Below are 16015 nucleotides of genomic sequence, written 5' to 3' on the forward strand. Positions count from 1 at the left end.
GTCTGGATTCATTGATTTGTTTTGGCCTCAGCTGAGATATTTGAAATATCTACATTAGTTTACATGTAAGTCTTACTGATATACATCCAGCATCCAGTTTCTTGATAAATTGCAAGTTTATCTGGTGCTCGGTTCTTTGCTACCTTTGAAAAAACTTCAGGAGCTTTCTGATTGGACGGAACCAGCTGAGAATGTCCAATAGTAGCCAAAAAACAATGACTAAATTGTATTATATGATTTTCTGAGTGTTTATCTTACTCCATCATACTTCTCTCAAAAACATACTTTTCTCTTTCCCATATCCCTCTACGTTTTTTCCCCCGTATCCCAGACCTTCCATCAGGCTCAGTCTGTTTCTCTGTCTTCTCTTCATCTCTCTGTTGTTTCTGGTGCGCTAACAGCCTGAGCTCCCTCTGTGTCGGTGTGTCTGTGTGACTAAAGGCTCACATGTATCGTAAGCCTTCGTCTGTGGTACAAAACCCACACAGAGCCGACCAGAATACGATATGCACCATCTGCTAAGCTGCTCGCATTTCATAAACCTGGGAGAGCAGGCAGGATCAGGGCCGTAAGCTAGATAGACACACAGATGGATAGACAGAGAGAGAGAGAGAAAGGGGGAGAAAGACACAGATAGACTAAAAAATAGAGTGAGAGAGAAAAGCAAGCAGGCAGACAGGGAAATAGACAAATGGATATAAGAGCACAGACAGACAGGCAGAAGATAAACAGATAAAAAACACACAAACACACATGAGGTATGGCACATACACATTCAGTCATTTAGCATACACGTCCTTCTTTTCTTCTACTTACGAGGATTTTCTGTTATAGATCTTTACTCCTCAGAACCTAACTGTGATGCTGTGACTGTCGATTAGCCATGGCTAGAAGTCTTGTTTACATTGCATTTCTTGCACTCTAATTAGATGCAACAATGCTTATGTGTACCTGGAAAATAACTGATAAATAAATAGTTACATAACACAAGGCCGTACTGCTGTGTTAATTCTGTAAACAGACATTTTGACATGAAGACTTTGTTGACGTACTTTTTTCATGACTTGACTGAGACATCATGGCAATTGGTGAACATGGACATTCAAAATAATAACAATATACAATCACCGGCCACTTTATAAGTTACACCTGTTCATTTGCTTGTAACACAAAAAGCTAATCAGCCAATCACATGGCAGTAACTCACTGCATTTAGACATGTAGAGGTGATCAAGAGAGCTTGCTGAAGATCAAACTGAGCATCAGCATGCTGAAGAAAGGGGATTTAAGTGACTTTTAAATTTAACTTTGAACATGGCATGGTTGGTGCCAGGTGGGCTGGTCTGAGCATTTCAGAAACTGCTGATCTACTGGGATTTTCAAACACAACCATCTTTAGGGTTAACAGAGAATGGTCCGAAAAAGGGAAAAATGCCCAGTGAGCAGCAATTGTGTGGAAAAAATGCCTTGTTGATGTCACAGGTCAGAGGAGAATGGGCAGACTGGTTTGAGATGATAGAAGGGCTACTGGAACTCACCACTCATTACAACTAAAGTATGCAGAATACCATCTTTGAACACACAGCACGTCAAGACTTGAAGCAGATGGACTACAGCAGCAGAAAAACACACTGAGTACCACTCCTGTCAGCTAGGAACAGAAACTGAGGCTACAAATCACACAGGCTCACCAAAATTGGACAATAGAAGATTGGGAAATTGTTGCCTGGTCTGATGAGTCTCAATTTCAGCTGCAGCATTTAAATGGTAGGGTCAGAAATAGGCTTAAACAACATGAGAGCATGGATCCATCCTGCCTTGTATCAATGGCTCAGGCTACTGGTGTTGGTGTAATGGTGTAGGGGATATTTTCTTGGCACACTTTGGGCCCCTTAGTACCAACTGAGCATCATTTAAATGCCACAGCCTACCTGGGTATTGTTGCTGACCATGTCCATCCTTTATTAACACAATGTACCCATCTTCTGATGGCTACTTCCAGCAGGATAATACACCATGCCAAAAAACTCAGGTCATCTCAAACTGGTTTCTTAAACATGACAAGTTCAGTGTACTCTAATGACCTTAACAGGTCTCAATCCAATAGAGCACATTTGGGATGTGGTGGGACGTGAGATTTGCATCATGGATGTGGAATTGACAAATCTGCAGTAAGTGTGTGATGCTGTTATGTCTATATATATATACCACGATCTCTGAGGAATGTTTCCAACACCTTGCTGAAACTGTAGCGCAAAGAATTAAGGCAATTCTGAAGGCAAAAGGGGTCCAAATCGGTACTAGCGAGGTGTACCTAATAAAGGGACCAGTAAGTATATAGATTCATAACACCCCAATGAGTAAAGACAAAAGGATTTTGACTGCAAATAGCAGCATGAATTACACTTTTTGCTCTGCAATCTACTCTTTCTCAAGGTCTTGTTCACAAAGGATATCTTCCTAATCATCTTAAAGCATCAACTCCAAAAAAGTTTGATAGTTATGTGCTGATCTGAGTGTAATAAGCCTTAAGTCTCTCATTCCCATCCTGTCCAGGGGCAGATCCAGTGGTGACCAGGGTCAACCAGGGTCCCCTTGAAATCTGATATGCTACCCTAAAATCCTAAACAGCAATTGGCTTTTTGCCTTGTCTGCTGCTAATGGAAAGCCGGGATGTAGACTGTTTAATACACTTAAGTTACTTACTGTGACTCTAATACGCTTAAGGTGAGGCATTAAAGTGGCCCACTCATCCCTTTAGTTTTCGGTGTCCAAAAGCTTGGACACCCTTTCCGTAGATTATGATAACTTTAAAGACAGTGCTCTTAACATACCAAGACACATATTGATAAGCATAGCTCATAGCTGCTCAATGTGAGCTGCTGTAACTTTTCAAAGAATTAACTACCCCTTTGTTTCTCCCTGTCAAGGCACAGAAAAATGAATTCCTCCTCATTAAAACTTCCAATTTAATTTCAATACTGCTTAATTTCCCTGGGAGTTACAAATAAGCAGTGGGAATTAATGCTTCATGACAGGAGCTGAATTTAGTCACTTTTCCTTTCCAAGATACAGTACATTCATTGAGTGAATGATCTCTCTCTGTCTTTTTTACAGAGGCTTAAAATTATTTAGTATAACAATTAGGTTATGTAATGTTATATTTCTTTGTTTTTTTATTGTTGTTGACAAACCAGCAAGGAGTGTTTTACTGCCACCAGCTGGACTCAAGTGGAACTGTTACAGCAAAAGGGAAATTTGAACTCAATTCAAAATGCAGGAGCTCTTATTTATGACTCAGTTAAGATTGCTGCTGAACATGAAAATCACTTTCTAGGCCAGTTATAGAAAACGACTTGTTCAACTAATGTAGGCTTGCACAGCGTAGGGTAAAGGTTTTTCAATATACTTGATCATATGGCATGTTCATAGACTAATCTGATAGCTTACTACAATCAGGAGATTGTCAGTCTCTTTGGCGCTTGAACTCCACAAGGACATAGCATGATAGAAGGGTGTCTGCTGGATCTATCCCCCTGGGGAGTCCAGACATTGGTGTTGTTGGCTGATATCATCTGAGGCTAATTAGATGAAAGTGTATTAATTGTGAAGCCCATGGTTGAAGAGATGATGTCTGAGGATCATACAGTAAGGAGGCTGACCAATCTGCGAATACTAAGGCTGTGATGACATCTTGTAGACTGAGCGGTGATGGGGAGGTGGAGCATTGTCACAACCACTCCATGAATGAACTGGTGAAGGAGAAAGCAACATTTGAAAGAGAGTAGCAGTGCTATGATAGGCTATGATAGGGTGATCAATTAGAGAAAGCAAGCGTTGGTATAAAAAACAAAACTGTGATACAGAGAAATACGATGTTATCTATTTGACTTACAGTTGTGGTCTTCAGAAACACATCAGCACATCCACACAAACATGCAGGAAGGTGTAGGATTTTATTTGATTTTTGCAGGTCTTTCTTCTTTCTGCTTGCTCTGTGTCTCTGTTCTGCACTCCATCACAGACACTACACCAGTTAATTTATTATTTACAGTAAAAGTTTGTCACAACAGTTAGAGCAGCTTAGAACTCCACAATTCTCCAGTTGACCCTTACTTGTTGGCAAAATGAAGTTCAGACAAAAACATTCTCATCATACATTTTACCACTTATTGCAAAATGGATAGTTTTACTTGGCGGAGAAGGCTCTGCTCAAAACATGCTCCCTGGTTAGTTAAACAGCATGCTTTGACTTTCCAGAGGGCGCATAGCTAAAAACCCTATATGGATAGATACATTAATGACAGTGTATACCAAATACAATAAAATTTGTTCAAAAGCAATTGATCTATTGTAGCATGAATCTCACTATGAGGGTGCATCACGCTTTATGCTATAAAAGAGGAGGCTGGGGTGGAGGAGGTTAAGCTTTGCCAGCAGCAGCAGCGTGGTGCATTAGCATTAATGCAAACAGGGATTAGTGAGAAGTACGTCATATTTAAATAGACCGCTGTGTTGTGTTGAGAAAAAGAGCTGCAATTGTCTATGGGAGTTAGGAAGTGATAATTGAGATCAGATGGCTGTCAGCTGATCACAGCTGAGCGTATGACAACCGTGTCCTGTACGAACTAGCTCTAAGCTTCATTTATATTGAAAATAATGTTAAAAGAAGAAAAATGTTCTATCATTAGCTTTCATTTAAACCTCCAAATGTTAGAGATGCCATCACATTAGTGGAGGCTTGTCAACTTCTGTTTTTCCTGGATTGATCTGTTGTTTCTGGCTTGTAGCCCTGTGTCACTAGCTCACAGTCTGATCCTCTTTACAGTCCTTTGCAACAAATGACATAATCTTACTTTGGGAGGTTAATGGGACTCCATGTGGTATTGTCAGTCAAATGTCACCCTTGCCCAATAGTTCTGCAGTTTCCAAAATGGCATAAAATAACTCTAAATTGACCATTCCGATCTGTGCAATTACACTTTAGTCTCAACCTAATCTTCCTCTGACTCCTTCATCCTATTACAAGTGTGATTGATCACACTGTGAAGTTATTATGTTTGATAGCTAAATAAACAGAGCGTTTGAATAAAATCTTGCACTGAATGATAAATTTGTACAATTTACACATAAAGTTTCTGAGGTTTATTTAGGATCATAAAGTACTCAAACAGATCCACAAGTGGTCCTTCAAAACAGAAGACTTGCCAAAGTGACCTAATTTCATTAAAAATATCCTTGATATGCTTTTCTAAGTGGTTAAAGAGAACAAGAAGAAACATGCACATAAATATGATCCTGCGTAGAACACCCACAAAGAAATGGCTCTGAAAAAACCACAGACTTTAAAACACCCACTCTCCTAATCTCAGGCACTCCCTGGTTATAGCTGCGGTTTCACAGAATTACTGTGTGGAACAAATGGCACAGACAAACATCCACCTTCTCCTCTTCAAATCCTTGCCACCCAGTCTTACACAGTGGGAGTGGTGACATACCAACATAGATGTAGTTCATGTCTAGGACGCTGGCATTGCATGACATCTTATCAAACTTTTTGCATGTTAATTGTAGCAGCCTTTGTGGCCACTGAGCCCCTGAAACTAAGAGTATAGTCTTCTGTGTGTTTAAGTTCAATCATTGGTCATAGGAGCGCCATATGACAGGTGGTGAGAGGGCTGCAGATGTGACATATGCATATAGGTTATTAAAGGGTTACCACTCTAGGCTATAGCATTTGAACTGGGGCTCTTTGTGCCGTAGTGGTGGCTGGCTAACAGAGTGCCACACTACTTCATACACATGGCTCCGAAATGAGAGGGAGGGAAAGAGGGAGAGAAAATGAGAGGGAGGGGAGTGAAAGAGAGGCTCAAAGGGAAAGATAGCTTGAGAGAAAAAAGGCTCAGAGAGTGTCAGACTGAAAAAAAAAAAACAGGGAGCTGCTGAGGGAGGGAAGGATACAAACGAAGGCAGAGATAAAGAGAATAAAAGAGGAGAGGGAGAGAGTGATTGAGGCAGGAGAGAGATACAGAGGGAAAGAGTGAAAAATGAGACGAAATGAGAGAGAGATACCAGGGGACAGAATTGCAGAGAGGAAAGATGGAGAGTGGAAAAAAAGACGCTGGAAAGGAATGAAATAGAGAGAGAGAGAGAAGATAGTATGCAACACAGGGTGCAAGAGAAAGAGATAGTGATGTGTTTGTGTGGGGGGGCGTGAAATGAAAGAAAGAGAGATAGAGAGGGAAAGAGAGAGAGAGGGTGCATGCACAGACACGTAAATAATGTGAAGCAACAACGGACTCGCTGCGCCCACAGAGGAGATAACCCAGAAGGCTATATTTAGCTCGTTAGGCCTGTCATCCACACTGAGGCCTGTTTCCACAGGCTGGGGCTCTGCTCACCACGCTGCACTGCTCCTGCCTTTACTATTCATCACTTTTAAGCTCTTTAAATACTAGGGTGAGGGGTTGGAAACTACAAGGATGGTTATACGGGATGATGCATGTGGATTTTTTGTGAGCTTTTACGCTTTAACACCCAAGAAGACGTAATGACTCCCAGTGCAAATTTCAATGATTACTTGGCCACACCATTTCTATGCAAAACATGTAAGAAATAACAGCTCAAATGACATGCATGTTAAAGTCACTGACCCCTGGCTGCCAAATGAGGTATGTTGACTTTATCAGAGCCACAAGTATGTAAAGCGGCAAGGTCTTGGTGTTTCAGAGGATTTTAAAATGATTTATTCTGACATTGGAGGCAGCTCTTTGCTCACTATATCCTATAGATAGTTAATGTTGGTTTCTTCTAACTGTCTAATCTTAACCAAGTGGTCATTTTAAACCCAGAGTCCTATATGTCCCCAAACCTTATCAGAGAATATTTGTGCCCAAATTTAAAAAAATAAACTGGAACTATGCAGTTTGGCAGCAGTGAAACAAGTTTCTCATTGATAATTTCTGACATCAGAAAATGCTTGATGAGCCATTTGGGAAGGAAATTGCAAGTACCAGATCGTTATATTTCATTTTTGGTAATGGTTGCATTCAGGATTATCTGAGTCTTTTTTTGGGTTTGGGGGGGTTAAGTACTGTGCCAGTGCTGTCATTCTCTGACCATGAATGATATTAATCTTAACAATCTTGCTATCATGGATTCTCATACTTACTGATCACCTAGAATTGTATGCCTGCTAGTGTTTTGCCAAAACACCAGTGTTTTTTTTACACAGTGCTTTTTTCTGAATTGCTTCCAGGAGTTATTAAACTCACCCATGGTCCCTGCTAAACGTTCTTTACCAAAAAATAAAGGAACCCTTTCAATTGTTTTTCAAGGTCATTTGTACCTACAGTGTACCCGCAGTCCTGTGATTGATTGGTGACCAGTTCAGAATGTATCCTGCCTTTTACTTAATGACATCTGGGATAGGCATCAGTACCCACAGTACCCCCATCACAAAGGTGATGTAGATAATGGATGGATGGATTTGTACCTGTAATTGACCATCAGTGGATAGGCAACATTAGGGGTGGGAATCACCAGTGGCCCCATGATACAATATTATCAGGATATTTGGGTCAGGATTCGATATTATTGCGATTTTGTAACATTTTGCAATACAGTGAGTATTGTGATACCATATATTGTGATATATCACGATTAATACAATTTTATCAACTGTTTAGCTGATTTAGAATTAGTCTTGCCCTCCTGTTTGTCATATTTCTGCAGTATTTTATTTTGTAGCACTTATTGCAACCCTCATGTGTCATGTCCATCTCATTCATGTCCTGCTTGCATTCCTAATGTCCTTCCCCTGGTGCTGCCATGTTTGTTACTAACTTAACTTTCTCCTGCTCTATGATCGTCACCTCTGCCAACCACACTGGACAAACAAATGTCCAAACAATTGATTTTATTGCCCAGTATCATAGACCTCAGTTCATTTTAGCAATTAATTTGAAAAAAATCGATACTTGGTGGATGAGACGATACGGTATATCACCAGACCAAATATCGCGATACTATGCTGTATTGATTTTTTCTCCTACCTCTAGGCAATATACTTATGTTCGATGTCCGTCATGTTCTCTGGGATTTCCTGTTCTTTCACTCCTCTCTGCATGCAGTTTTTTGTTCATGCGCATATTAGTTAGGCACATGTTTTAATGTTAGCATGATCACTTATCACTGTCTTTGTTCATCCTCATTACTTAAATTTAATGTGTGTTTTGAGGACTGAGGTTTGGCGTCTGAATTACACTTATATATTATATATTGATATTGATCCAGTGTTGGAATTCAACTTTTTCATCTACCTGCCACTGTGACTAGTGGATTAAAAAAATCTACCCACCACAAACTAAGCATTAGTTCAGGCAGGCAAAGGAGTCTAGTGCTGCCATGATTGAGATCAGCTGATGCCAGGCAAGCCTTCATCAGCTGACAACCAGCTGATTTGCTCTAAGCAAGCTATTAGCTTATTCCTGTCATGCTGCCATATTTAAACTGCTCTTTCCTGCTATGCTCTGCCGCTCCCACTGCAAGCTGCTCTTAAACCCCCCTCCTCCCCAGCTCCTCCTTCACTTAATCAGTGTCATTCTGTTGTCAATAATGACTGCTCTGCTCTGGTTTTTTGCTGCTTCTCCCCCTGCCTTTAGGCTTTCCTTATTGGCACAGGATGATCAGGAACGTGCAGTGTTCCACGTAGGCTTGTGGAAGGGCAGGGAGATCTCAAAACAGCCACACTGCCAGACATAAATAATAGCATAAGTGCTAATAACAAAGTGGTCCTAACTGAAAAATGTTTCAGTAGCCACTCTATTTTAACAAGCAGCATTATTTAATATGGTATGCATTACTAATCAAGGCTTATAGCATTAAAGTTATAGATAATTTAATAAGAGATAGTTAGTGCATACATGATCCTGTCACTCTTTTAAACTTCATTTTTCAACCAATTTGTCCTATATTTGACTGTGCAAATGTTTGCTGTTCTTCCTTCAGAGGCACTGTAAATTCATGGCATTTTCTGCATTATGAGTGTCAGACTTGGCTAGAATTGGATATTTTGCACACTAATTCTACAGTCTTACACGAAAATTCAGGCGTTGTTTAACTACCCTGGACTTGCAACAAGAAAGACATTGGTTCCACTTCACCTATGTGCTGTTTACTGTAACAAAACCACTGTCAGGCTAGGTAGGCTTCCCTCCCTGGTACCGACTAAATGTATGTAATAATTTTGATAACTAACCGTGTTTGAAATAATGTCTTTTTCTTAAGATCTGTACATTTCTTACAGTCATATCTTCTCAACTTTTCAAAACATGTTATTTCTGACATTTACCACCTGAATTCCTACTGCTAGTAATGAGCTCATTTTCACATTTCACACTTGGTAAGATGATAACACCATAACTATTTCTGCTTGCTCCCGTCATTTAGTGTTGCTGCAGTTCACCAGCAGAGGCATGTTTGGAAATTTGTATTTGTATGTTTGGGAGACCCAGACTCTGCCTCTATTTGAATGTTGTATGTTTAGCGTTGGCTTCTTTTCTACTGCTTCGTCTCCTTGTACAGTATGTGTGGGGACGTTGGCAGTGTGTAACATTAGTGGTAGCTGCAAACACAAACATCCAGAGTGTCTGTAGGCGTCTTGCTTCTCTCCTCCTGTTGTATTTATAATTCATGGCTCTCAGATTTCACTGCTCTCCTGGAATTCCACTGTGTATTTTTAAATAAGGTTGCATTGTAGCCCGGGCTAATCGGGGGGCGTAGACGTGTCGGTCACATGCCTACGCAAAGTGCAAGTAAAACTCCCTTCTGGAGAGCTGCATTTCCCCCTGATGGCCTGAGGGAGAATCTTTCAGTGAGCAGATTATTTAAGAATAAGGCTCAGTCAAATGTGAAAGAAGATTAGATGAAATTTCTTGCATCACGAAACACTAATAGTCAACATCATAATCCAGAAGGGCCTTTATATTGGTCTTGTCTTACTCTCCTTCCTACCCTGAGGTTGTGTACTGTTTAAGATTTATTGGCCCTTAAATGTGAAAACCTTGATTATGGCTTTATGACTGAAGGCTATGCAGTTGAATAAAGGCTATTGTTGAGTTGCTGATCTGTATTTTTCCATATTAATTTTCTACATCGTCTTATTTTAAGTCTTCTTTGTTCTACCACCTTCTACTCATTCCTTCTGTCAAACACAGGACAAAACTCTTGTGGGGGAGTGGAGCGCCCAGACTCTTTAATGTAAAGTTGAAAAAAGACAGGTCTACTGGAGGGTGACAGTTCCCAGTCAGGAATCACATTAGGCGGCCTCCCTTTGGTTCTGTGTGTGTTGAGTGTGATACAAAGACCCTGCAGGGGTCTGGTGTTGATCAACGGCCATGCTGCTGAAGAGAGACAAATTATTGTGGCATTAAATTCATGATACAAAAGGATGAGATAAAAACTTGTATTACAGTCACACATGAATACTTTGCCACTCCTGTTAACTTTAACTCAAATGTTTCAATTTCAGTTTTTCAAGTTCTGACATGTTTACACTAAGGCTCCAGCTAACTACTGTATAGGCCTCCCTACAATAAATAGTGTCAAGCAAAGGCCATGGATGAGCACACAAGCATACTATAAAAATACATACTAAATACATACTATACAATGTTTGAAAGATTTGAGCCTCTTCCTTCAAATACACACATACTTTTTTGTAGAGATGTTCTGATCCACTTTTTCTTTTCTGATCCAGTTCTGATACATATGTGCCACTATCCAACATAAAATCTGAATTTTTTAAAATCATAATTAACACTTAAAGTACTACATTTCCTGATGTGAACAGTTGACAGTTAAAAATGTGAAAAAAAAAACACACAGACTCATATGGCTGATGTTATTTTACTAATCTTCAGTGTCAGAGTGAAATATATGAGTGGATTTAGACTGTCGAAAACGTTGGAATTGTGACGTGGATTGGTTCCGTCTGTTCATTAGGAAAATAATATCAATATTGGACCTGATGCTGATATTGGATTGCATCTGGGCCATCTCTACTTTTTGAGGGTCTTTAGTTTTTCCGGATGGGAGAGCTGAAGATATGAAATATGGTGAAACAGTGTGGGGAAGACAAAACAGTGCCAGGATCAGGATTCTAGTCTGTGTTGAGGACCGTCGCCTCCACATATGGCTAAACCTATCTGCTTAGTTGGTAGTTATTGCGGCACTGTTTGATCATTCCAGTGATAAGGAAAACGATTCCACTTTGAATGACTTGAAAATAAATGATCTATGAATAAAGTCTGTAAATATTACTGTGATATTACAGTTATTAATATAACCAGGGGTTAAAATCAGACCAGGGCTGCCAGCAGCTCAAAACTTCATCCACATGTGTGGAGATGGTCTGGATAGATTTCCTAAACTTGATTTATGTTCTTGTTTTTAGCAAAGACTATTTTTGTTACACTGGGTCAGGGTGCTAAGTGTCGAAAGACAATGATGTTTTTGTTCCGTCACACTGTTTTGGTGGGCAGCATCAGGTCTGGGATGACTACATGGTACGGCAATCTTTCTGTTCAATTCAAACCTAAGCTTGCTCATCTTATGCCGACTGCCATTAAGGTTGCAGGGAGGACGGGAAGCTTTTACCTATAGTTCATGTTTGAGCAGTCTCTGCAGGCAAGCACAGAGAGTATTGACTGATTGGTTATACATCCTTCACTCTGAGTACAAACTTTAAGCGTCTAGCAGATGATACAGAATCCCTGAATGTAAATTGAACTGGATTAAAGCTTGTTTGTGCAGAATCTGGCTGATATTTTAAATAATGTTTCTTGATGCTGTGGGGTTGGGCAACTTTGGTGTTTTCTTTTTTTTCTTGTCTTGGTACTTTAATCCATACCAAATTACATTACAGATTTCTGTACTTCATTTTGGTACCCCAGCCAACCTCCTTCCACTTCAAATAAAACTCACAAAAGGTGCTAGTATGTGATTTATGTGAATTTGTTTTATTTTAGCAGAGCATGGACTTCTTTTGATGATTTTGCTGTCTGGAGAAATGTCTCTGCTCTGTTTGTGTCTTCCTTCCACAATTACTTAATTGTTTCTCTCTGATACACACCTTGTGAATTTATTTAGTAGCCTTTTACATAAAGAAGTTATTCATCCACCAAATTATCACACTTTTTTTCTATTAAAGCACAGATTCAGGGACCATTTAGGCATAGGCACCATTTGAAAGTATCAATTTAGAACCGGTATTGAAAAAAAACAAACAATATTCATGTTCATTACCCTTCAACACAGCTCTTTATTATCTCATGAGGGAGAAAAGGAGTTATTGTTTTTAACTAATTCACCAAAAAAGAAATACATTTTTGATGTTTTTATGATAAACAGCCCAGATTTTGATTTTTACAGCAAAAATTCTGTACATTTCTGGCAATAAAACCCAAACTTAATATGTGTATCTTGGATCTTGTATCAGGATTGTATCATGGATTCAGTGTTTTGTCTCATGCTGACCATACGGTCAGTGGTTGAAACACTGTGAGTGTATATGTGTGTGTGTGTGTCGTCTGTTCAGTACATCCCTCCAGGCAGTGTGTGTGCGTGGATTAATGCAGTGCTCTCAGCCTCTTACTCGGCTCTCAGCTCATCTGTCTGATTCAGGCTGACACACTGTGTACTCCTCAGCAACATTACAGTCACAGACTGCTTCAGAAGAGGAAAGAGAGAGGAGGAAAAATGAAGGGAGCGAATAGAGGTAATAAGGAGAGTGAAGAGATAGAGAGCAGGATAAAGAAAGAGAAAGAGAGTGAGCAAAACAGACGGAGATGAAAGAGCAGGAGAGAGAGGGCACCAGGGTATTGGCAGAGAAATCAGAAAAAGGAAGAAAATAAGAAAAAGGGCATTGGCAAAGTAAGGGTGCAAAGAACAGGAGGAGAAACACATCAAGGATGAAAAGGACACATTTTTGTATACAAAAGAATGAAGGAGAAGTGGCTGAACAGAAAAGAGGAGAAATGCTAAGAACAGAAGAAACAGAAGAAGAAATGAGACTGATGTAAGATATCAGGAAGACAGAGGGCAGAATCTGAATCGAGATTGCTCCACTTGGAGCTAAACGTTGCTGGGAGTAGTCTTGGGGGATTTAAGCGAAGCCAGATGTAGGGAAGGATTGAGACTGTTTTAAGAGTCTTAAACCTGTCTGAACTGTCTGGAGCTGGGAGAGCCAACAGGATGGGAGCGTTTGTAAAGATGGATTGGATTTTTCCCGTGGTAAATACTGTACACATGTGTTTATAGATATAACAACCCCCTCAGATTCAAGGTCAGTGCCATCCGGTGGTTGCTCCGGCTCTCCCTCTGATGAAACTGGCTGCAAGAGAATCCGCAGTGAGGCTGAATGTCTGCCGTGACTGATTTAGTCATCACCCGCTGACAGGACACAATGGAGAAGTCAGAGCCTGCTAAACTAACCTCTGATGTGGGTTAGTGTTGTGTGCTAATAAATGTTTTAACATCTACGGTATTTGTGTGACTCTGCATGTGTGTCTGTGTGTGTGGGCGGGCAGATGAAAGAGACAAGCTCACCCTAGAGACACCGACCAACAATGCTTTTGTTAAGGTTTTTTTTTTTTTTTACGCACATCCACACCCCCGCACACACAAATAATGCATGTAGGAGTAAACACAAGCTGCTTGTACACACACATAAACTGTATGAATACAAAAGCCACACATGCAAGAGTACAGTTCTGCCCCTGCTATACACTGGAATGGCCCATTTAGATAAATCACCTTGGATTAGACCCACTTCCTAAAGCTCATTTTTTAGTCTGCCAGTGTTCTTTGCAGAAAGTATAGAAAAGAGAGAGTCTGGTACCAGTGCCTGACACTCTCTCGACACCATGAGAGCGGAGGGGAGGTGGGGGTAACGAAAGAGCAAACAGACCCTGAAGAATGGAAGAGTGAAAAGAGGAGGGAAACATGAGAGTGAAGAGAGAAAGCTTTAAAGAGCGAGCGAGAGGGGGAGAGCAGCTCATTGATAGAAATGTAGGAATGCTTTTTCCTGTCTTGCCTGGATGTTGAAATAGCTCTGTGCATGCATTAGACGCCAGTAAATGTTAGATATGGGTTGTGTTCAAAAGATTAGACACTTAGAGTTGCAATAAGATAAAGATGAATAGCAGTGCACCTCTTGAATCTAAAGTAACCCACCTGCTGAAGTGATAAAATAAGACAAAAATTAAAAAGGTTCCTTTTTTTGTACGCTTTAATGTCTCAAAAACTAGAATATCATTTTCTTCCCCAATGATTTAATTCAGAAATGAAATATTTCAAAGCTTTTTTTGTTTTAATAATGGTGATTACAGCTTACAGCTCAAAAATCAGAAATCCACCATCTCAAAATACTTGAATATCAGAAAACATCAGTCCAAAGAAGGATTCATTATTCAGAAATGTCAACCTTTTGGAAAATTTTGCTCATATATGCACTTGGTTATTGTTTGGAGCTCCTTTCGCACTAATAATTGCATCTGTGTGATGTGGCAATCAGCCTGTGGTGCTGCTGGGTGTTATGAAGCCCAGGTTTCTCTGACAGCAGCCTTCAGCTCATCTGTATTGTTGAGTCTGGTGTCTCACATTGTTTTTCCTCTTGACAATACTCCAGGGATTCTCTTTGGGGATCAGGTCAGGTCACTTGGTTGGCCAATCAAGCACAGTAATTCCATGGTCAGCAAACCAGTTACTGGTAGTTTTGGCTTCATTGTGGGCAGGTGCTAAGTCCTGTTGGAAAAGAAAATCAGATTCTCCATAAAGCTGCTCAGCAGATAGAGGCATGGACTGCTCTAAAATCTCCTGGATGGCTGATATCCTTGACTCTGAATTTGATAATACACAGTTGACCAACACCAGCAGATGACATGGCACCTCAAATCATCACTGACAGAAAACAGAACATACTGGACTTCAAGCACCTTGGATTTTGTGGCTCTCTGATCTGCCTCCAGACTCTAGGACCTAGATTTCCAAATGAAATTCAAAATTTAGTTTCGTCTGAAAACAGAACTTTGGACCACTGAGCAAAAGCCCAGTTCTGTTTCTCTTTAGTTCAGGTGAGAAAGCTTTTCACATCTGTGGTTAGAGATTGGCTTCACACTAAGAACAGAACACCTGTAGCCCATTTCCTGGACCATTCTGTGTGTGGTGGCTCCTAATTCACTGACTCAGCTCTTTTTGATGCTCTCCCAAGTTCTTACATCTTTGTGTGATAATCCTCTGAAGGCTGAGCTCATCTCTGTTGCTTCTGGACCTTTTTTGTCCCTTCCAGTCAACTTTCCATGAATATGCTTTCAAAAAGCCTTTAAGAACAGCCTGTCCTTTCAGCAGTGACCTTCTGTGGCTTACCCTCCTTATGGAGGGTGTTAATGATTCCTCAGGACAACAGTCAAGTCAGCAGTCTTACTCATGATTGCAGTTATGTGTGCTGAACCACAGTGAGAGAATCAAAGCTCAGGAGACCTTTGCAAATTGGGCTATTTCTGTAATGCTCCAGTATATTGAGATAATGGATTTTTGATCTTGTGAGCTTTAAGCCATAATCACCAAAATTAAAATATAGAAAGTATTAGAATATTTCACTTTTTTGAGATGGATCTAGAGTTTGCAAAAGTTTTACTTTTTGAAGTAAATCACAGGAAAAAGAACTTACATAAGGTACTCTTACTTTTTGAGATGCACTTGTGTATTAGCTTTCCTTCCAAATAGGGTTTTATATTTAAATCTGTCAGAGTTTGAAATGTACACAAAGCCGTCAGGTTTTATGAGTTTGACTATCAAAATCAAGCTATTTACCCAGGCATACACACTATGCAACTGCTATTTTGCACAGTTCAGTATTTGCATGTCTTCTTGTGGTCTTGTCTGTTTACTTAAAGGTCATCCTCTTCATGTACATACTAACTTCACTGAGGTGAAGTCTTGGTTCTACAGCTTG

At 40.1% G+C, this 16015-nt stretch overlaps 1 protein-coding gene across 4 annotated transcripts in view; it reads left to right on the forward strand.

Annotated features, from left to right (window-relative positions):
• tle2b (TLE family member 2, transcriptional corepressor b) overlaps positions 1-16015 on the forward strand; it is a 137783-nt gene that overhangs the window by 36543 nt on the left and 85225 nt on the right. The gene's annotated exons all lie outside the window — the stretch shown is intronic.

This window comes from Cheilinus undulatus, linkage group 7 (genome assembly GCF_018320785.1).
Source record: "Cheilinus undulatus linkage group 7, ASM1832078v1, whole genome shotgun sequence".
NCBI classification, from domain to species: Eukaryota; Metazoa; Chordata; class Actinopteri; order Labriformes; family Labridae; genus Cheilinus; species Cheilinus undulatus.